Raw genomic sequence first — 17,299 nt, forward strand, 5'->3', positions numbered from 1 at the left:
TAATCTAATTCTAATGATACTGGTGGGATTACATTATCTATAAAGAGGTGGGCTTTCACTGCAAAATTTGCCTTTGTAGGCCAAATGGCAAACGGTCCTGATAATAATTGGTTCACATAAAGAGAAAACTACAGACTTTGGCCACAAGGACTAAAGGTTGGACATACTCATTCCAATACTTTGTCCAGAGGTTCACACCCAACCTCATTCCCTGACTCAGACAGTACTCATCTCTTGTGGCTCACAGAAGAAGTAGGTTTAACTTTGGTATGATCCTGGAATGGGAGCCATTAAGAGAGATGTGTATTTGCAGGACAAATGATTGAAGTCAGTGTGTCAAAGCACAGAATCAAGAGAGGTCCCAGGTCAGATATGATGTCTGAAAATGTACAAAGGCTTAGAGATGCTCCAAGGACTTGTTGTTGTGTCTAGATGCTGGTGGGGTTGGGGTAGGTGGGTGCCTTTTGTGCTCAAAATCCCAGGTTTTCTTGATTAGAGCTCATTAATTAACCAGTGTGCCCCATCCCTTTAACCTGATCAATTTTCTCCTTAGTGTAGGGGGTGAGCTCCAGAAGGAACACCTTTTGATATTTAGTACAAAGCTTTTGTCTATAAACTGACAAAAATGTCCAAAGTAAATTAATTTGATATAGATCCCCTGGGAGATTATGTCTCAGGTACTACCTTCTACCATCTGGCCCAAGAAGGTCATGCTTTGCAGTAAGGATCAACCTGTTTGTGGAAGGAAATATAATTCCATCCATATCATTATTTTCCATTCAAATGATTTCTTCTTCCCATCTCTTCCTCCATAAACCAGGAACACCTTAAAAACCAGCTTCAGGCTCTTTTCATTTTTGAAGTGTCTCATTCAGTACTGGGCACATAGTAGATGCTTGAGAAATCTTTGTTGAATAAGTGAATAAAAGAAAAACCTAAGAACGTTCTATACTACTATGTTTTAGGACTAAGTATTTACATAGCTATCTTTTTGAAACTAATATTAGTTTATCATGTAACTCAGTGTCTTTCATTTACCACTTGATCTTAAAAAGAGAAAAAAAGAGAGAATTATAATAGTATTATTATTAGTTGTCACTGGAACCTGATTTTTGCTAGACAGTTCATTTTAGGGATTTATATTCTGTCCAACAAGCCTGTAATTTGATATCATTGTTATTTGTTTATTTTATAGTTAAGAAAATTGAGGCTCACATAATTTGCCTGAAGTGTATATACTTTCAAATGTTACATCTAATATTTGTACCCAAGTTATTGGCTTCATTCCAAATCCTGTCCCCTTCTCAATGTGAAGGGGTGATTAACTGAAATAATAAGTTTTCACTCAAAAAGATCTTTGGTGATTTTTGCTGAATTACAAAGAAATAAACATTTTTTTTTTATTTTTAAAAACAGAAGGTTATGAAGTACAAACCAAAAGTGCTTCTCACAACATTATTGACATTAAAACTTTATTTATAAAAATTATACCTACATATAACATTTTTAAATAATTTAAGGATTTATAAATTAAAATTAAAAATCTCTTTTCTTTCCCCCAAGGCTCAATCCTATCCCTGTAAATAACCACTAACACCAATTTCTTATGTAATTTCTGAACTTGTATTTGCATTTAGAGACAAAGAGAAAGTGTGTGTGTGTGTGTGTGTGTGTGTGTGTGTGTGTCATCCATCTTTGGGAATTACCTTTCAAAAACTATTTTCTTCTATCTATGCCTGGTACCTTCAACTTATGTAACACATCTAAATTGAAGAGCTGTTGAATGTCTATTATTGGAGAGTCCTCCAGAGGCCTCTGCTGGGCAGGTTCCTCCACTTGACAAATGATTTGTGTATGTTAATGGTTAGGACAGAGGAAGGCCAGCTTTCAACCAGTAGGAAACTATTAAGAGAGGCCAGCATCCAACCAGTAAGTGCTACCACAGTCATGTGGCTCTCTGGGATCACAGTGCTCTGGGCAGAGGATAAAAGAAAGTCAAAATCCCAAGAAAGGAGTGTGCCTGGTATATATTGTTTTACATGCTGAAAAACAAAACAAACTAGAAAGAACAGAAGAATGTTGAGCTACTGTGACTCAAGTGAAAGCCACATTCCAAGAGCTTAAATGAATGTGAATTAATATTTAGGCAAATACTTAATCATGTTTTCATCTGTCTATGTGAAATATAATGAGAAGAATAAATCAATAAAACCCCCTCTGTCAAAATCACAAAAGAAGCATATTTGAGAAATGACTAACAGTGATTACAAGCTGCATATCCAAAAACCATGAGTATCAGCTTTCCAAGTCTGGAAGGCAAGTCTGAAATAACATATGATTACTGAAAACTCATTTTTACCTCTGAGAAGGAGTTTTATAATGAGCATTCTAATACATTAGATTTCCCCAGATTGATAGGATTTCCTATTTTATATTGCACCAAATGTTGGTGATTAAAAGCAAACATGTTTCAATTTGAGAATCCTAACTTTTGTCTGGAATAGAAAAGATTTTTGATGACTTTGAATCTATTCATATGTAAATATTTGGGTGCTGTAAAGGACTAGTAGAGTCTACTGTAAATGATTTGACTTTAGTAGGTCAGCAAAGCAAACCGAACATGGTTATCCTGGTGTCATGAACATCCTTACTTGGGAAAATTAATGCCATTTTCACCTAAGAGAATGGACTGGATCTCATCCCCAAAGGAGCCTGAATCCTTTCCTTCCTACACAGAGGCTCCTGAAAGTTAGAATGAGATAGGAAAGTCACTTAGAATCAGGAAGGCACATTCTGTAGCAGTTCAACTTCACTCAGATCCCCAGCCTGGCCCTTGAGCTGGGGTGCTGAGTGAAGTGCTCCACCTCTCTACCCAAATTATTTCCCAATCTTATTGCTTATTTTTGTAAGAATCAGCAGACCACGGGATTCATATAAAACAGCTCTAATAGGGTTTTCCCCTTTATTTTTCACCCTTCCATTTCTGTGTGCTTACAGAGATTGTGGTGGGATCAAACATTGTTCTTGAACAAATTTGTTTCTTCAGTCAATTTTCAATCAAATCCACTGAATACCTGTGATATTTCAGGTAGTAATGCAGGGACTGGAACAAAATAGTAAACAAAACAAAATCCTACTCTCATGAAACTTATATTCTAACATAGGGAAACAAAACAAAACAACCAAATATATAAATAAGTATAAGATTGAGTATTCCTTATCTGAAATGCCTGAGGTAATTGTTTCAGATTTCAGAATATTTGCATATACATAATGAGATAGCTAGGGAATAGAACCCAAGTCTAAACATGAAATTCACTTTATGTTTCATGTACATCTTATGTACATAAACTAATTTTGTATTTTATACAGTATTTTTAGTGCATCTGCTTTTCTTTAAGAGATGGGATCTTACTGTATTGCAAGGGCTGACCTCAAACTCCTGCATTCAAATGCCCTGCCTTAGCCTCCTGAGTAGCTGGCACTATAGACATGTGCCTCCACACCCAATCTATACCTGCATGTTGACTATAACCAATCCCATGAGGTCAGATATGGACTTTTCCACTTATGGCATCATGTCAGTGCCCCAAATGTTTTGGAATTTGGATTATCTTGGATTTCAGATTTTCAGATTAGGGATGCTCAACATGATTAAGATATCAAATACTATGGAAAAAACAAGTCAGAGTAAGAGACTATGTAAGAGGGAAAGTAAGGGCAATCTGGGAAGACCTTTGTCAGAGCTGAGCAGAGACCCCAATGAAATGAGGGAGGCAGCCGTGTGGCTCTCTGGGATCCAAGCGCTCCAGGTAGAAGGTACAGGAAAGGCAAAATCTCCAAGGAATAAGTGTGTTTGGTGTATAAGAACTATCAAGAAGTCCATGTGTCTGGAGCAGGGTAAAAGACGATGGGAGATAGAGGTGGAAATGATGAGGTAAGAGACAGCCAGACCAGGGCACTTAAGGACTAGCTGTTTTTTTTTTGTTGTTGTTGTTGTTGTTTTTTGTTTTTGTTTTTTTCTGTGTAAGTAGAAAGTGGATGATTTTGAGCAGAGGAGGGATGTGGCCAAGTTTCCCTTTGGAAGAATAGTGCTGGCCACTGTAGGGAGAGAACTATGAGTAAACAAGGGACAGCTACAGGATATAGTTCAGATGAGAAAGATCATGGTGGCTTAGGAAGAATTGGCTACAAAGCCTTGGGTTCAATTGTATAGTTTGTTCATTGCTCAAGGGCATCTGGCTTTTCTCATCAAGCCAGGGGCTATGTCAGACCCTAGAGATATGGAGGCTTTCCTACAAGCCATCTGTTTTTTTTTAATAAATTGTACACTGGTGCTGAAAATATGTACTAGCAATGGCTTTAGTGGGTGGGTAGCAGCAGAGATAAGGGAGAAATGGTCTTGTTAAAGTTATATTTGAATGATAAAGCTGATAGGATTTACTAATAAAGTGATGAAAATGAATCAATCAATGAATTAATAATCAATTCAATCAGTCAGTATCTGGCACCTCTGTCACTGCTCCCTGTTGCAGTAGGGCTCCCTAGAAGCAGACCTGGAGAAGGAGATTAGTATGCAGGAAATATATGGGAGTGGGGGTTGCTTTGGGGATCAAGACTGGAGGAAGGGGAGGAGAAGCAGCAGAGCCGGGCAGAGGGAGAATCTGGGCTGAGATATAGTGTTAATGGAGGCCTCACCTACTTCATGATACTCAAGCTGAGATGGTATATCATGTTGCTCCAAATTGGGGCAAGGGAGTCAAACCTTCATATTCCTGTGCTCCCTACCAGGAAAAGGAATTGATCTTGAATGTGCCAGCCCTCTTCATCAAAGACAGCCCCCAAAGAGGGCTGACCTTCTGAGGTCTGTCTTCCAGCAACAGTCCCAGCATCTGGAGGGATAAGCCCTTCAGTCCTTAAGGAGGACTTCTGGCTCTGCACAGCATCCATAGAGAAACTCCATGTCCCTCATCTGTGGTGATCATACTATCATGCTGCTCTGTCCTGCTTCCTCCGGTAGTACCTCCACTAGATTTCTAGGCAGCCACCAACAGTCCTTCAAATGAAACCCACTTGCCTTACACATTTTAGAAAAAAAAAGTTATCCAGGCCCTTATCCTCAGGTCCAGGCTTTGCATGGATTGGGGTGAAAATTGCACAGAGCAAAGAAGTAATCGAGTCAGAGCTCTTTGATCTGGTTAGTATGCTTTTTACATGAGTTTAGTACCTAAGACAGGATCTTTCAGTTTGCTGATGCAAGTGGAAAAGTGAAACAGGAGATAAAGCTCTTTTGGATAATTGAAGAAAAATCACTTTAGACTCTTAGACTCTCATTATGGCTCCAATCGGCCCACCTGACTGCATGGCCCACCAGCGTGGTGACACCATGGTTACAGTTCCTCGTTGAGATGCCAGAACAGACCTCAAGTTACCACCCTGTGCAGCTCCATCCAGGTCTGAATGTGCTGACCCATATGATCTCATACAAGGCACTTATCCTGTCTCAGTCTTATTTCAGTACTTATAAAATGAGGAGAACCCCAACTCTGTGTATCCCATAAAGAATGCTGTGTGGATTAAACAAAGTGACTTGAGCATGTGCAAAATATAAACTATAAAGCGTGATGTGATTTTGAGCAATCATAAGACTTGGAAAATCTGGACCTGAGGCAAGCTTGACAATTTTGACATCTTAAAACTATGAGAGACTATAAAAATAGGGAAAATATTTACTTAACTTGTGAATTAGGCAAAGGGCTATTTTATGATGATTTTGGGCACACAAGCTACTTAAAAGGCAGAATAACATCTAGGGCAGCCTGTACTTAGAGGCATAGCCTGGAGCTGGCATGACTGAGTGACAATGGAGACCAGGATTCTTACCTCCAAAAACTAAAAGTCAATATGGTATGGGAGGCAAATATCCAAATCTCAGGTTAGAATATGATGTGCACAATGAATAAATGCAAGAGCCTCTCGAGAACCAAAGAATGGCACGCGCTGGAGGTGGGAGAGAACAACAGAAAAGATTTCTTCAAGAGGTAGAACTTGCATGCGCTGCTGTGGATGGGTAGGATTCTGAAAGTTGGGTAAGCAAGCCAGGTACAAAGCAGAGGCACAAAGACAGGAAGCAAAGCTCATTCCAGTTAAATAGTGGTTCAGTGTGATTGGAGCAAAGGTTAGTGTAGAAGAATTAACACAGCTAATGCTTACTTAGTGCTTACTGCATACTAAACACTGTCCTAAGAACAGTAAAGGTATTTCTTCAGGTAATTATAGCAACCATAAGGGAGAGATAGTGTTAGCCCCATTGTATGGATGAGCACTGTAGGCACAGACAGGTTGAGTAAATTACCCAATATCATTCAACAAGTGACTGAAGTAAAAGCTGAACACAAAATAGTGTCATTCAAGAATACAGGGCTATGGGTGTGGCTTAGTGATAGAGTATTTGCCTAGCATGTGTGAGGCCCTAGGTTTAATCCCTAACATTAAAAAAAAAACAAAAAAAAAAACTTGCTCTGGAGAGTGGTACACACTTTTAATCCCAGCTACCTGGAAAACTGAGGCAGGAGGATTGCAAGTTTGAGGCCAGTCTCAGTAACTTGACAAGACCGTGTATCTGAAGGAAGGAAGGAAGGAAGGAAGGAAGGAAGGGACAGGGAAATTACTGGGGAACCATATTGACCAAATTATATTGTTATATTGTATGCATGTACGAATATGTAACAACATAACCATTATTATGTTCAACTATAATGTACCAATAAAAGATATGAAAAAAAAGAAAAGAAAAATAAAGACAGGGGGTTGGGGATATAGCTCAGATGGTAGAGTGCTAGCCTCGCATGCACAAGGTCCTGGGTTCAATCCCCAGCACCACAAAAAAGAAAAATAAAGAAATAAAGACCAATTTTTAAAAATGGGGTATTTGGGATGTTGCTTAGTGGTCGAACACTTGCCTAGTGTGAGGTCCTGGATTCTATCCCCAGCACTGAAAAATATATATGAAAACCTTTAACTACTGTGCTATGCTGCATTTTCAGGGATCTAAGAGGGGGAAAAGTTGAGGTGAGGCAGATGCTGTCTTTCAGGTTTATCTTACCATGGAGGTCTCAAGTAGATTGACCAGCAAAATTTTAAAGTTCTATTTTAGTATATATTATAAGAACTATATTTAGAACTACATGAGAATTGTTATATTTCTTAAAGTGTGTCCCGTTACAGGAGAATTTTATTAAAGAAATATATGAAAAAAAAACATAAATAATTGCACAGTTGGTATAAAGATTTGTCAAGGGCTGGGGATGTGGCTCAAGCGGTAGCGCACTCGCCTGGCATGCGTGCGGCCCAGGTTCGATCCTCAGCACCACATACAAACAAAGATGTTGTGCCCGCCGAAAAAACTAAAAAATAAATATTAAAAAATTATCTCTCTCTCTCTCTCTCTCTCTCTTAAAAAAAAGATTTGTCAAAAAACAACTGTATGATTATTTAATTTCTCTTCTATAAATGTCTTTAATAAAGCTTTTCTTTTGAATGGCTGAAGTTTGGGAAGCACTGGATGGGCCATGGAGAGCAATTAAAATCTCAATATTTAGGATCAATTATGGGCTCAGCAGTGGACTATGTAGAGTCCAATTCTATCAGCCCACATTCAACAAAGAAAGCATGAGTCACTCAAGGTCTTTATAAAAGAGAATTCAGTTGGGGGAAAACACATGGATTACTTAGGGGATGAAAAAATTAAAAAAAAAAATCAATGAGCCAGAAGGGATATATTGAGGCAACCCAGGAAAGTTACTTCCACCCCTAAATTGGAGAGATAAGAAGAAAACCAAGTGTTAGAGCCCATGTGCCAAGGTCATCAACAAAAGCTGTAATCACACTGGAGCGGTGGAAGCAGGAAATCATGATGGAACCCTGGAAGGAGACGCAGCCACAGCTCAGGTGACAACAGAGAGCCAGAGAGGGACAAGGGAGAAATATTCATGCTCCTCCCTCTATCCAGCTCTCCAAACCACCCCCTCTAGCACCTTTCTTGGCTAAACTCTGTCTAGGAAATGCAGTGTCCTGCAGTACAGAGCAGGGGGAGTGGAAGGGCCAAGCACCGGTTCTGGGACTCTAGCACTAAGCTTCTTAGAAATAATTATGGAGGGGCCAATAGAACCCAGATGCATTCTAGAGGCATCAATAGACAGGTATAATAGGATCTGCTATTTCTTGTAAGGGACAGAACATGTGGAAGGATTGAATGTGAGGAAGAGGAATAAACTGAAATCAACCCTAGACTCTGCCTTTGGTTCTGAATCCCCTGCATAGTAGCTTCTCTTTATTTCATGGATTTCTCTTTCCTGTAGGACATTTCATTTCCAGAAACTCCATTTCCATTTCTGTTCATACCAGAAGGTTTTAATTCTATTGTTCCTGTTTTTTTTTTTTTTTTAACCTGTTGCCAAAGCTATTACTTTACTGGTCAAGTTAAGAAGCCGCATATTGATAGCAATTATATTTATGACAGCACGGGTATTTTAAGTGTTTTTCCAATTGTAGCACAACTTTCCTGTGCAGCTTTTATCTTCACCTGCTCTCTCGGCTAATGTTTGTTAGCATAAGCCTCAGGATCATCAATATTCTCTTGTGAGTCAAAGTAGCCAGGACTCGTCATTGTAAACATTTCATAGCAGATTGTGAATGTACACAGTCTTCGCCTGTGTATATTTATTTATAATAGGACACCTGGTAAGTTTTAAAATCAAAAGTAACTTTGTTCCTTAGTAGCAAGTAATGGCTAAAAATACACCAAAGTTTTGTTTTAAGGAGAAAATTGTGAAGGTTTTCAACTCCTAAAGTGACCAACTTTTTAAAGATAATCGTGGGTAGTTAGTATTGGCCCTAGACCATCCTCTGGCACCTGGAAGGATATTGCTTTGCTTTCTGAAACTTTTCACCCCTGAAGAGTTACAGGGAAAGTTGGAGAAGAATTTCAACCAGGAACATTTGTTCTTTTAGTCGCTCTCCTCTTGTTGCCTAGAACATCGTTTTCATGTCAGCATGATCTTGGCTAAAGAAGAATTTATCTTTCTTGACATTTTCCTCAACTAAGAATAACAGTCTTAATTGTCTTTTTGCAGCCCTGCCCTGCACTGCTCTGACATCCCTCTCAGTCGAAGATAGTGCAAAAAGGCATGGGCAGGACTTTGGAAATAGTATAGGGTGAGGACTGGCTATCAGATCTTATTTTCATTGTGCATTGTTAAAAAACAAAGTACTATCTGAGAGATCCATCAATACCCAAATCCTTCATTGGCCATTGACACCTCAATTTCTTGAGCTCGCAGAGAAATATCCATACCCAAAATGGGCATGGGCCTGGCTGCTTTTTGGAAGGAGAGAAAGCAAGGAGTAATCCTGTTTGGGGGAGAGTTTTTTTGTGTGGATCTTAACTCATTGTTTAGAAATTGAGCCGACGGCTCTTTAAAATACAACACATTGACAGTGTAGTGTAAGTATCTACAGGTGCTAAGCAATATCCAGAGACTTGAGTCACTGAAAATTTAGGGCTGATCGAATTGTAGATGTTTATAACTTCCTGTTGATTAAATGATTGATTTAAGAGACAAGATCTTATAACAACATGATCCATCTATGATGTGATCTTTATGGCTTGAAAACTAAATAGTGAATTGTATTCAAATTCCAGACCATTTCTTGACCTTCTTTATGGGTACTTATTTGCCATAGATCCTTGGTTAAGATATTCACTGTCTTATCCTGTTTCTTATTTTCCTACATTAGCACAATATATCCCTCTGCTGTTTCTGCTCCCAATTTTCTCCTCCATTCTTTTTAAGGTAAATATTCTGAGATCTAACTACATTATTTTGATTTTAAAATTCAATAAACAGTGCTATTTACAGGACTTCCAAAAAAATCATGACCAGCCAGATGAAGTGGTACATGCCAGTAAGCCCAGCTTTTTGGGAGCCTGAGGCAAGAGAATCACAAGTTAGAGGTCAGCCTGGGCAACTTAGTGAGACCCTGTCTCAAAATAAAAATGAAAAGGGATGTGAACATAGCTCAGTTGTAAATCACCCAGGGTTCAATCCCTAGTACAAAAGAAAAATTAAATATTTCAATGGTCATTTCTAATAAATTCTTAATACCCCAAATCCAAAATTCTATAATGAGGAAATTAAAAAGGACCTAATGTAATTCCTCCACAAACAGTGATTTTCAGCAGGTCAGGAGATTGCTGGTCAGCTTAGCAGTTCTTGCAGGAGCTGGTTTTGATAGAGTTAACTTGAGTTTTGTTGGGTTAATGTGTGCCTTTTATCATATATTCTAACTCTTCCTTATAAAGATTCCAACTAGGAGATATAGGGATACTTGGAAACATTAATTGATTTACCTAAGTTTTCATAATTTCTATTCCTGATCCAGAAAATTTCCAGATTGACGCCATCCTACCTCCAGAGTTTGCAGAAGGAAGAAGTTGCTCTATTTTTTTTCCATTGTAGACATAAGTAAGGAGTAAGACATAAGTCATAAGTCTAGAGTTTGGGTGAAATTTTATTTTCTTTTTGTGATCAAAATGCCCACTTGTATAATTTCTCTGAGCTGATTTGCCTTACTCATTACCAAGTATCACTATGAACTTAATGCATACAATGGAGCTATAGAGTGTTTTGTAAACCTTAATGTTCCATACACCAGTGAGACAGTATTCTTATTGTGACTTATCAATAAGATAAACCCAGAGAAAGAATTTGCATCATATAGCCTTGAAGTGATTTTTTTGCTTCAATACTGGTGGAAAACATCTCATTTTGGGGAGTCATTGATGGGGAGAGTATCAAGAGCCAGCAATTCTACAGAGAAAGCAAAATGAAGTTATTAAAATAATGAGCTAGGGGCAGAGAAAGAGCACCCTGACTTGGAGAAAATTAGTTATGAATAAACAAAGAGGCTGAAGGAAGTTGATGTTTTTCTTTAATTTACCTGAAAGTTCCTGGGACTACATTAAAAAGTGAATTTATGCAATATAAAGAGGGTCCCCTAGGAGACTGAATTTAAAAATGCAAGTGAAAAATGTCTAGAAGAGCACTCATTTCAGCTACTTAAGGAGCTCCTCAGGATTAAAACCTCATAGAGGTTGTCAAAGATCACCTGCATGTTAGGTAGGTACCATCAATATTAGGACTGATAATAATTTAAGACTTATTTATTTATTATTAGGAGATCTATAGTGTTTTGCTAAATTGGGGAGAGTAGAAGATGTTAACTCTCATCTAGTCTATCTTGCTTTTACTTCTCTTATAAAGAACAATGTATTGAGTTGTTCAACCCAGCAACACCATCTCATTATAAACCCATCTCAAAAAAATTTGTCCTCAGTGATCTCTGACCCCACCACTGTGTATTGTCTGCCTAAAATCCACATTTCCAAGGACTCAATTTCTGCTTCTAACTGAGGCCCCCTTTCTTCTTCAGGATAAGTATGCAAGGAGTCATCCTGAATTCTAGTCCCTTCTAAAGTTCTCTTAATTTTAGAATTTTGATACTGTATATACTAGACTAATAACAGTAGCTTCATACTTAACAAAAGTTGCCTACATACTTTCCATAACTCATTTAATCCTTACAATAAATCTGTGAACTGTACTACTATTATCCCTACTTTTGGATGAGGAAATTGAAGCACAGTGAAAAAGTTAAATGACTTGTCCAGGTAAGACTGAGCAGCTTCTTAACCACTGGGTGTTTTGTCTCTCCAAGCTGCATACTTCCTTTCCTAACTTTTAAATCTTTAGCAAATTAACAAATGTTTGTCTCTATCTCTGCCATATTTTTTTAAAAAGGCTGAGACTTAAAAGTACACCAAAAATTAAAAGTGAAACAGGCACATTTTAAGGGGAAAGATGAAATATTTTTATCACTTTTATTTAAGATGCAAAAGAATTTGTGTATGGAAATGAAAAACAGGTGGTCAAAGAGTCAAGTTCTCATTTCCAAGCTTAAGTGTCTGTGGTTTAAAAGGGATAAGTCTTCTGACAAGCCAAGATTGTTTTAATTTGTGGTACTTGTACATCTTGTACCTGAAGAGTACTGGATATTTGTAATAAAGTAATAAAGTGTCTCAGTTGGTTTAAAACCAAACCAAAGCAAAATACACACACACACACACACACACACACACACACACACACACAAAACCTCAAAGAGAAAACTCCCCATCTAGGCAAGAGAACATTATCTTGGGGGTGGCCTGGCTTCCTCTTGGCCAGGTGGTAGGATTGCTGCTTCAATATCAACGTGATCTCTGAAGCTTGACTCTTTCCCCTTAAAGTACTGAAGGGGTTCCTGAATTCTTGTCTTTGGACAAAGACATTTTTGAAAAGACTAACTGGACAAAACCCACCATTATGCAGTGATTTATAGACAGTGTATGAGTAGCTTTCACATAATGTGAATTATACACAGGATCCTGGCAGCTTCAAATACAGGCATATCTCATTTTATTGTGCCTCGCTGGATCGCACTTCACTTTGGTATTGAGTTTTTTACAAACTGAAGTTTGTGGCAACACTGGAGGAAGTTTATTGGTGATATTTTTCCAGCAGCTCAGATGATCACTGGTATTTATTAGCAATAAAGCATTTTTTAATTAAGGTATTATTGTGGTTTCCATCTGGAATGTCCCCCCAAAATGCGTTCAGATGTGGAGCTTTTAGGAAATGATTGGATCATGAAGGCTCTGACTTCCTGAGTGAATGAATCCATTGATAGCTGAACAGAATACTGAGAGATGGGGCTTAATTAGAGGAATTAGGTCATAGAGGTGTATCCTGCAAGGGTTTATTGTGTCTCTAGCCCCTCCCCCCTCTGTCCTTCCTCCTTGCTAAATGCCTTGAACTGGGCAGCTTTCCTCCACCATGCCCTTCCACCATGATGTTCTACCTCACCTTGGGCCCAAAGCAATGGTGCCATTTAACTATTAACTAAAACCTCTAAAACCATGAGGAAAAATAAATCTTCCTCCTTTAATTTTTTTATGCCAGATATGTTGATCACAGTGATGAAAAAGCTAACACAGGTATGTACGTTGGGTTTTTAACATAATGATATTGCATACTTAACAGGTCATATTACTACAAATATAACTTTTATATGCACTGGGAAACCAAAACATTTGTGTGACTCCCATGATAGTGATATTCACTGCACTGCAGTGACCTTGAACTCGCAATATTGCTGAGGTATGCCTATAGTGATCAAGGGGATCTCATGTCTGGTCTTAGTATAAACCCCGAGACTCTTCTTACCAAGATAGTGCTGGGAGTGGAAGGGTTAGAGTTTCCTTCCTGGGGGACATGATCAAAGCTTAATGTATCATGTGTGGAAATGCCACAGTGAACACATTAGTTTGTATAATTAATATGTGTTAATAATAATAATTAAATTTAAAAAATTAAATTTTGGAAAAAAAAAATTTCCCTCCTGGCCTGTCCACAATCTTCTTTTATCACCATTTCAGTCCACTTGGTATCTTGTCCGTGTTGCTTTCCACTAGGTCTTTCAGTGATCTGGTTAGTGTCTATTTTTACTTCAACATATAAACAACCAAAGAGAACTCCGTGTGCAGCTTCTCAAAGCTCAGTCCTCAGAGCTGCAATTCTTAAACTCTTAGGATCATTGACCCTTTTGAGAATCTCAGTGAAAGCCAGGAATGTTCTCCCTACAAAAATATTCAGTCACATAATAGTTTGTCTCCAATGTTGTGAACTTCTAAAACGAATACATAGACCCCAGGGTAAGAACCCTGGCCTTATTAGTTTTCAATTAAAGGAAATTGTTTAGGATGCAGTCTGCTTCAAAGCCAAATGAACTAGACTGTTTTCCTTTCATATAAAGTAGCTGAGGTTGGATATTTTATAAATAGAAAGGTTTATCTAGCTGGTAGTTTTGGAGGTTGAAAGTCCAAGATGAGGTAGACCATCAGTATGACCTCTAGTGAGGTTAAATCACAATATAGTGTCTAACATCATGATGAGAGTATATTCGAGAGGGAGAGAACAATCACATGGTAAGACAGGAATCACAAGAGATTCAGGGGCCACACTTGCTCTTTTATATCAACCCTCTCATGAGTATTCACCAGGGTCCAAGAGAGCTAATTCAATTTCTTCTGAAGGCAGTACCTTCAGTGACCTGAGTACTTCCCTCTAGGCCCCAGCCCTTAAAGCTACTGTATCACTTCCCAATACTCCTCACTCAGGACTAAGCTCCTAAAACATGAACCCTTGCAGGACTGTCTCATCCTCTATCCAAACCATGGAGCCTCCCCAAATGAGATGCTTTTCCCCATGGTCTCTGAGAGCAACAAGTGCTCCAACCTTTGCAAATGCACTTCAGACAGGAAGATGGAGGATAAAGATAATTTCTAAGGATGTGTCCCCAGAGTTGCACATAAAACATGCTAATTGCAGGAATGGCTCCATGGGCATGTCATAATGCAAATACGGGCAGTTGCCATCTTGAAGTTCTTAATAAATTCATGTCTAAATCTGTTTTGCAAGTCCAACAGGAAAAGTGGGCATGTGCCAGGGGTTTGAAGGCCCAGCTCGGGAAAAATGCCACTTCCTTCCTCCTCTCACCTCTCTAGGGCCCTTTCCCATTGACACCTTGAGCTCCCTAATGTGCCCCTCTCAATCCCCACCTACCAATTGTTGTAGCCAACTGCTCTTGTCAATGGACCCAGAATGGTCAGTGTCAGGAAAGCTTGTTCCATGGCCCCTTGGGGCAGGGCGTGGTGATGGTAGTCTCCACTCTGAGCTGCCAAAACCACAGCAAACAAAGCAGGCAACTTACTGTGGCGTGCAGGTCACTTGATTTCTATATAGCCATTAAGTATGCTCTGGTTCATGGGGGTCACAACACCCTCAGGGTCACCTGCCTGCAGTGCAGTGGGACAGCAAGACAGTGGCAGGAGGAGAAGCCTGGCTTGACTTCCCACTCCCCACTGGGGCACTGCACAAAGGTCTGGAATTTGGTAGGAAGGGGAACCCAGCAATCCTGTGGGCTGCTTCACTGAATCTCCAAAGTGAGGGACTCTACTTGCCCAGTGAGTATTTTTTGTGCTCGAAGAAGCAACAAAAAAGAGCCAATAAAAATCTTTATGACAAGTCAAGAGAGAGAGAGAGAGCCCAGAAGAAATGAAAAAAACTACATTTAATGCCCTTAACAGCACCTTTTTGTGTGTGTTTTCAACAAGGAGCCCTGCATTTTCTTTTTGCACTGTATTCCCTGAATGATGTAACCTATCCCTCCAAGCCTCGCAGGTCAGCCACAGAACACTGAAAAGGAGCTGAGAAATACAGTCTTATTCTGGGTGGCCATGCCCAGCCAAAAATGAAGAGTTCTGTTACCATGGATAGAGACAATGGAGATTGGGGTACATAACCAGCAGTTTCCATCATAAAAGAAAACACTGTTAAAATAATTACAAGGATCAGGCACTGTTGAAAGTGCTTACAATGTTTAGCATTTAATCCTAAAAGCAATAGTAAAATTAGTCTCAAAATAGCACACAGAAGTAACTTGCCCAGGAATATGCATCTAGCAAGGAATGATTTAGGATTCAAATCCAGGTAGTGTGGCCTTTAAATCCAGGACATCAACCCCTGTACCTTTACAGCTCAGCTCACAAAAAAAAAAAAAAAAAAAAAACCAGCATCTGTGGCTAAGAAGGGGTTTCCTACTTCTCAAAATATCTTATAAAAACATTGATTAGTATCACCTCTACTAGAATCTCTACAGTATTTTATTCAAATGCAACTTCCTAGGTTCCAACCCACACCATTGAATCAGAATGTCTGAGGGCGGATCACCAGAATCTTCACTTTAAACAAATCCCCCCAGATGATTCTTATAAACTTTAGGAAGTATTGCTCAAAAGTTTTAAGGTTCATTCCTGGGATGAATGCTGTGTGGGAAATCATGAGTAAATGGTCATTTATGTTAATATATTGGTAGCAGGAAAGCAAAAGCTTATAACCCAGTGGAGGGGGATTTGACAGCATCTACCAAAATCATAGACACGTCAGCCTGGTGAGGCAGCAGTTCTGCTTCCAGAGATGTGTCCTACAGAATGACCTACACATCCATGAAATAACATGTACAGGGTTATTCATGCTGGTATTAATGACAGCAGCAAAATACTGTGAGCAACCCTGGCATCCAGTGGAGGAGACGTGGCCAAGTCTGTCCACGTGGAGAATGTGCTGTGGTCTAGAGAATGAGAGAGATCATGAATTTTCGAGGTAGGAAATCTTCAAAAAAAAATCAAAGTGTAGAAGAGTGTGCATAGTCAGGCTGGCGAGAGGGTCAACACTTACCAAGAACAGCGTGCTCCCCGAGATCCCCAGTGAATTTGCAAACTCAGTCTCCGTGATAGGATAACAGGTGGGAATCAGACAGGCAACTCTCATCCCCTTCCATGAGCATGGGTTATAGCAGGCTCCTTGACAGCTGTCTTTAAAATTAATGGAGGTACTTATGGCCTCTCTTCCCCAGGCTGTTTTCCTGTTGGCCAGTTCCATGGCAATGGACGACATTTCATTCCATCTCTTTGGAGAGGGGAAGCCCAGTTTGGGGGTGTAGAATGATTCGAGATTGCATTAGCTTTTCTCATCCTTTCTGATTGGAAAGATTCTGCTTCAGTCCTGGACTAGATTGTCTTGGGGACAAACTTTTTTCTGTTTAAGTACATTTGGATGATAGATGCTCTTCTCATGGCACTGTGTGATGTCTCCTCTTGAATTTGGGTCACTCTCTCATTTGTGGCAAGCTGTTTTCCTCTGTGCCTAAGAGAATGTTCACGCTCTTGAGTGGAAACATGAAGGAGTCTCACTAACAGATTGTTCTCTAAAAATAGCCCTTTTAGCCTTTCCTATTAAATTAGGTGTCACAGCTCAGAGGGAGCAGAGATTTGCTGGAGCAAAAGCAGCACAGAGCGTTCCCTTGGAGATTGTCATATATGGCTGTAAAACCCCAGGAAGGCAGACCGTAAAATTTGTCGCCAGTTGGAGGAGAATAACCCAAATGTCAGGTCAATTCTTTTTTTTTTAAACCTAAAATATAAGGATCCTAACCTAAATATATCAGGCATCAGGAGTAGGAGTAGATTAAATAGTTGATGATCAATTAGTACAATAAAAATTCTGTCATCTTTCTGTGTCTTGGGTCTGGATTAATTTGTTATGGGTTTTCTCATAGTAGTGGCTCCAGGACTGGAGTT

General features: G+C 39.3%; 1 protein-coding gene across 1 annotated transcript in view; it reads left to right on the forward strand.

Moving 5' to 3' along the window:
- Positions 1–17,299, forward strand: part of Mamdc2 (MAM domain containing 2) — a 153,875-nt gene that overhangs the window by 25,531 nt on the left and 111,045 nt on the right. The gene's annotated exons all lie outside the window — the stretch shown is intronic.

This window comes from Marmota marmota, unplaced genomic scaffold, assembly GCF_001458135.2.
Source record: "Marmota marmota marmota unplaced genomic scaffold, marMar, whole genome shotgun sequence".
NCBI classification, from domain to species: Eukaryota; Metazoa; Chordata; class Mammalia; order Rodentia; family Sciuridae; genus Marmota; species Marmota marmota.